Source organism: Palaemon carinicauda, unplaced genomic scaffold, assembly GCF_036898095.1.
Source record: "Palaemon carinicauda isolate YSFRI2023 unplaced genomic scaffold, ASM3689809v2 scaffold196, whole genome shotgun sequence".
Lineage (NCBI taxonomy): Eukaryota > Metazoa > Arthropoda > Malacostraca > Decapoda > Palaemonidae > Palaemon > Palaemon carinicauda.
Window position 1 is genome coordinate 181771 of NW_027169545.1, and position 6064 is coordinate 187834.

Here is a 6064-nt window from a genome sequence, read left to right on the forward strand (position 1 = left end):
ATATTTTTTTATGTAACTTTCAATAAATATTTGTTCTGTCACTCTATACCTTCGCTGTTTCTAGGGATATTACTTTCGGCGAGGCTGGAAGATAAGCCTAAGACTTTTAGTGAGGGATAACTACCTAAACCCCCTGTTAGCGGGAGGGTTGTGGGTAGCCGGCTACCCTGTTCACTCACACAGTGGGGTGAGCATCTACTTTGCTTTTGGCTCAGCGGAGAACGGACATTGCTGCTCTCCTGCTCCCTTACCTTTTTGACTTGCCATTGAGTGATAGCTTTGAATTATTCTTTGTATGTGCCGTAACTGGAATACGAACCTACCCTATTCAATAGGGGTATTACTTTCAGTGAAGTTGAAATGACGAGCCATTAAGATTTAGTGAGGTTTAACTTGCCATTCCACTAGTTAGCGGGCGTGGGGGAGTAGCTTGCTACCGCTCCCTCTCACACACTGGTAATTTAATTTACTTTGCTTCTGGCTTGGAAGGTAAACGTGTTTGCTGTTTTTCATCCTCACCAAGTTATATTTTGGAATGCCATTAATGCTTTTTGTTTGTACTTTCTCTTTAATAATGTGTGTTTGTGTTGTCTTGTGCGACCATGCATACTTGCCCTGGAGGTGAAAGCCAACCCTGCCGGACCTTCATGTCGGCCATGGGCACTGACTGCCACACCCTTTCTCCCACCTGCAGAGGTCAACGGTGTGATTGTGGTAATAAGTGTAATGAGTGTCTGCCTCCCAGTGGGAAAGATTTTGGCGAGGGCGGAAGAAGAAGTCAAAGTGGGATATTTCTCTTTCGAAGGTTCCTTTCTGTGAAGGGAAAAAAACACAAAATCTCTTCTTCTGCCTCCCGACCTTCCTCCAAAGCTCCTACTTGTTCGGCTTCTTCTGAGAGACCGTCGAGCAGTAGTGTAGACTTTAATTTTTGCCAACCCTTGTGCTTGAGAGATGGTGTTGCTTCCCCTAGCGAAGTGGCCCCACCTTTCCCCCTTTGTAAAGCCTTGTCTATGGGTTCTGTGTTACAGGTGTGGTCGTCCCTGCGGCTCCCGAGTCCGCCCTTCAAGGACTTCTTGCTGCAATTTATCTTCCGCATTGCAAGTTTGCAGCCGTTGTTGACTCCGGAGGTAGATCCACTAATTCTTGTTGATGTTGTAGTGTCAGAGGTGTCTTCTGTGGCCGCTGTCGACGCCCCTGACATTCTAGACTCTCCTGCTGTTGCTGACGACTTCGTTTCCCCTGTTCTGTGCATCCATCGAGGGGGAAACTAAGTCCATTGTCTGTCTCCTATGAGTGGTTCTTCCCCTCGGATTCTCTCATAGAGACTCCTTTTCGGAGGACTGCTGCTCAAGGTCAGCTTGCTGATCCCATGTCGCAGGGCTCTCCTTCCGGTTTGACTTAAAGGTTGCCCTTCACCATCATTGAAGAGGCTCTTCAGCCCCGTCTTCACAGCCGTCGTCCACAGAGGAGCTGCCGCTTCAGTGGTCTTTTGGCCCTCGACCTTCGCCTGTTCCTGGTCCTTCTCCTGACGACGCTGCTGCTAGTCCTCGGACTTCGGCCCTAGACTCTCCTGCGTATCATTCGCGATCGCCATTGGTGGATGTTCCCCTTCCAAAGGGCACATCCCTGTTCCAGTTCGACATTCCAGCCGACCTCCTGACCTGCCGTCACTGTTCCCATCTCCTGTATATCCTCGGATGTTCTACCTAAGTGTAGCGGAGCGCCAACACTCCAGGTTGCCAGCTCCCTGCAGTGCACCAGTGCTCTCCAACAGCACGTCAGCGCCAGCCTGCACATTGACGTTCCCTTGACCGCTAGCCTTCTCCTTCTCATCCTCAGCCCCCTCCAATGCTCCAGCGATCTCCCGATTGCCAACGCTCTCCAGCACAGCCCTGTCCTTCCAAAGAGTAGTGTTTGCCAGCTCGCCAGCACTCGCCAGTGCAACTCCACTCTCCAGCTCAAGCTCGTTAGCGCTCCCTGAGACATCAGTGCTTTCATGCGCAGCCTCGGTATCAGGCTCACCAACGCTCTCCTGCACGGAAGCACTCTCCAAACCAACAGCGCTCTCTTTTACGTCACCCCACTCCCAAGCACCAGTGGTCGACTGTGCAACAGCGCTCTCCTGTGCCAAAACTCTCTCCAGCTCACCAGCACCCTTTGGCTCGCTGGCACTCTCCAGCTTGCCAGTGCTCACCTGCGCGCCAGAGCTTTCCTACGAATTTACCGGAAACTGCGCGCCAGCATCCTCCTGTGTGGCGTCGTACTGTGCGTTCTCTAGAAACCGCACCAGCATCATCCTGCTCAGCGTCTTACTGCGTGCTATTCTTATCCTGTGTGCTCTCCGGCCTGTTAGCACTCCCTGTCCCACTTGCGCCATGGCCATGAGCAGGATCTACAGGCTCGTAGGTTTTAAGGAACATCGAGTAGACGGCTCACCATTGCATCATTCCCCTCCCTGCAAACGCATTACAGCGCGACTGCTGAGGAAAGGAGGAGGGGTCTCCACAGAAGGGTTCAGGATCCCGAAGCTGCCTTCCTCGAAGGTGGATCCATCAACAGCAGAGACTCCTCTCAGGGAACTGTCGGTCCCTTTCCCTTCAGGGCCTTCAAGGGATCTGTCTGACAGTGCGTCAGTCAGTCAGCAGCCCTGATTCAGGGCTATGGTCAGAGCAGTGGTGCAAGCCTTCAAGCCTGCTCTGTCTGCCAGCTCTTCAGAGCATTTTACAGCTATAGCAGACCTACTTTAAGGAACCACAGCTTCTTCTCCCCTGAAAGAGGAAGAAGGTCTCAGATGTGGTTACTTCACCTAGGGTAAAGCTGACTCCTATTAGGCTATCAAGGTCTGCTCGTGCATCTTCCACCGGACACTGTCCTACCTCACCTCTGCCGAGGGGGTAATGCCAGGGAGTGGCTTCCTCTCTTCCACTTTCGGAGGAAGTTTCCCCTCGCACGGAGAGTTCACCACCGATGGAAGTCAGGAGGGACATGACAATGCAGCTTTCGATGCTTGAGCCCTTCCTCCTTCCACAAAAGGAACCAAAGGACTCCAAGACTCATCCTAAGTCCTCTTCAAGAACCTCCAAGTCTACAGATGCAGCCTGTCACTCGAGGGATGTGGGCGACCCACCCGGAGAAGAGCTCTCGGGGGTGGAAAAAGGAGACTTCGCTGCAATTCCTAGTCCGTTGGAAGGAGAGCAGAAAGAGTCGGACCATGCATTTTGTTAGGTTCTGACTGTCATCAGGATTCTCAATGGGTTTATCAACTGAGAGAGCAAAGACACGGTGTCTTTTGCACCTAGAAGCCCTCAGAGACCAGTGCATCCTTGCCTTGGACTCAGGGCGTGAAGGGTGCCAGTGCTATGATCATCCTACAGCTCTTTGAGCTCTCCTCCTCGCAACGTTCCGGGTCTACCACCAAGCTTCTCCCACCTCCTGTCTGCAGCAGAGGAGCTATTCTGAGATCTTAGACATGCCTCGTCCAACTCCTCTTCTCCCCATACAGGCTACTTTGTGGCTTGATGTTTGGATAGGGACCTTGGAAATCCTGGTAAGAACTGAGAATTTCTCAAAGAAATGTACCAGGGTTCTCACCATTACTCCCACCTGTACCAGGCTTCTGGGAGTCTCCTGCTTGAGGTGGACCCTTTGCCTCCTCGCCTGTTCCGGCAACTAACCCCTTTAGTCCGCCAGAGACTGCAGACAGTGGACTAGGGGAGCAGTTCTTGAGTAACCCGGCCAAAGCCAGTAGGCCAGAAATGTCTCCAGTAGCTACAGCCGAGGCAGTTCCCCTCTCTGCTCAGCAGCATTTAGTTCCACTTTCCAGGCCAGCAAACGACAGTGCTAAACATCAGTCTAGCCGGTGGTAGTGGCTCTCAACAGTTCCTGTACAGGTAGTGGCACTGCAAGAAGGGGCAGAGGCACACTCAAAGGTACTCTTCGGGACAGTAGATGGTAGTGTCCCCCTCCATGGCAGCAGATGGTAGTGTCCCCCTCCAGGGCAGCAGACGGCAGTGTCTCCCTCCAGGGCAGCAGATGGCAGTGTCCCCCTCCAGGCCAGAAGACTGCAGTGTCCCCCTCCAGGCCAGCAGATGGCAACAAGTTTTGACCTTTCCTATGTCACAAGCTGGGTACTTTGTTTGAATACTTTGACCTTGACCAAAAAGGCTCATTCTTGGTGTTAATTGCTTAGAAATTTGCATCATAAACCTAATGGCACTGTATTTTGAAATAGGACTTTTATATTTTATTTCTTTTTTTTTGGGTGTGTGGGTGTCCTAGGAAAAAAACCAGGTACATGTGTTTTGTATTGATATAGGGGTGCCCAATTAGTGGGAGGCTTTTTTTTCAAATAATTTTTCAGCCTTATATTGTTTTTCAATTCTTATTCCATGTCATAGCAATGAACTTTTGTTACTAAGTCGTCTTCCCTTCGTTCAAGTATCCCCAGTACATGAGGACAGATGCCCACTTACAAGATGAGGAAGTCTTCAGGTGGACACCTCCTCCCTCTCCCTGATCTAGGCATTTTATCAAGGCAAGGGAAACCAGTCGTCTTTCCTTGGCCCTCATTGCTCCCTTCTGGCCTCGGAAGGACTGGTTCCAAGACCTTTTTGAGGTCCTAGTGAACCCTCCTGTTAGATTGCTAGAGAGACCAGATCTACTCAAACAGCCTCACTTGCATTGTCTTCCTCAGGGGCTCCACATGCTTCATCTTCATGCTTGGATGCTTGGAGCCTGTCAGGAGGTTCTCAAGGTAAGAAGGCTTTTCATCTACAGTAGTTAGCCTAAGCCATGTGATGCTCTACTTGTTGATTTTATCAAGTCAAATAGGCAGTTTTTTAATTATGCTGGTGCCAGATGAAAGTTCATTCTTCATCCAGACTCTCTCAGCCAAAAATTGCAGAATTCCTGGTCCATCTTCACAGGGATGGAGGGTATCTGTAGGTCTTAAGAAGGCACTGGACAACACAAAGGCAACCAGAAAGAAAAAACTTATGTTAGTAATGTTGATTTGCCATAACAGTAGAACTAAAGCAAAGGTAGAGGGAGTGATATGGAAGAGGTTGTGGTAAATTTTCGTGTCTGTGCAAGATTACTATAAAGCCTTTTGCTGTTCATAATTCTGGAGGAAGGCTCAGAGGTGCATAGCAGTATTAGCTAGACAATTTTGATGGTGACTGGAGAGGAAGTACAGTAAAGGAAATAAGACAATGGATGAAACTATCTTTTTAAAGAGCAAGGGGAAAACTATTTAAAGAATAAAACCAATAATGTCACAAGAGATGCTATAGATTATAGAATCTACAGAGGATATGAGATTTTTAGATGCCTGAAATGTGTAACAAGAATAGATAGAACACAGATCAATGTCTGTGGTTTGTATGTTTAGGAAAAATGCAAATTACAGTACTATATGAATTCATTTTATTTTTTAGAAAACTCCATTAATTTTATTGAGTTTTCCTCTTCTCCAACTGATTTTAGTTTTCTTTTCTTCCAGACTTTTCATCTCAAAGGAAGGAATCATCCACCTCTTGCTGCTAAAGCTTGTAAGCTACTGAAGGTATATGCAAGAGACGTAAGACTGGAAAAGAAAGGGTCATGTTGGAAGATTTTGTTGTACAGTATGATGTCTGAGAATAGGAAGTTTAGTCTTAATTTCCTCTTTGAAGTCTATTGAAAAAAATATTAAGGGGTTTGTCATCTTTTGATAGGGAGAGGATGATGAATTCTGAACCACCTTTTGAATTTTCAATGAAAAGTGAAATTGAAGATCTATTTTCACCTGCAGTCGATCCAGAAAATAATGATCCATCTGGCAGTGTTGCTCTCTTTAATGATGGCGCTCTTTTCTTGGACCCCAAAATGGAAGTCAAAGTAGAGCCAGAACTATTTGATTCTAGCGAAAGCTACCTGAAAAATTCCTTCGAGTACGATGCATCATTGAGTGAAAACGGTTCATAAGTTGTAAAGAGGATGTCGATGATGAGGAAAGTGTAGACACTTACTTAGGGACAGCTGTGAAAGAGGATAAAGGAAAAGAAAAAGGAAGACTTTCATGTGT

The 6064-nt window shown here is 48.0% G+C and overlaps 1 protein-coding gene across 1 annotated transcript in view; it reads left to right on the forward strand.

Annotated features, from left to right (window-relative positions):
- The window catches only part of LOC137635913 (zinc finger protein 665-like), a 130200-nt gene extending 124407 nt beyond the window's left edge, over nt 1-5793 (forward strand). The window contains exon 3 of the transcript XR_011042820.1: nt 5501-5793. The gene's annotated coding sequence lies outside the window, so the exon portion shown is untranslated. The remainder of the gene's footprint in view (nt 1-5500) is intronic.
- Nucleotides 5794-6064: the final 271 nt, after the last annotated feature.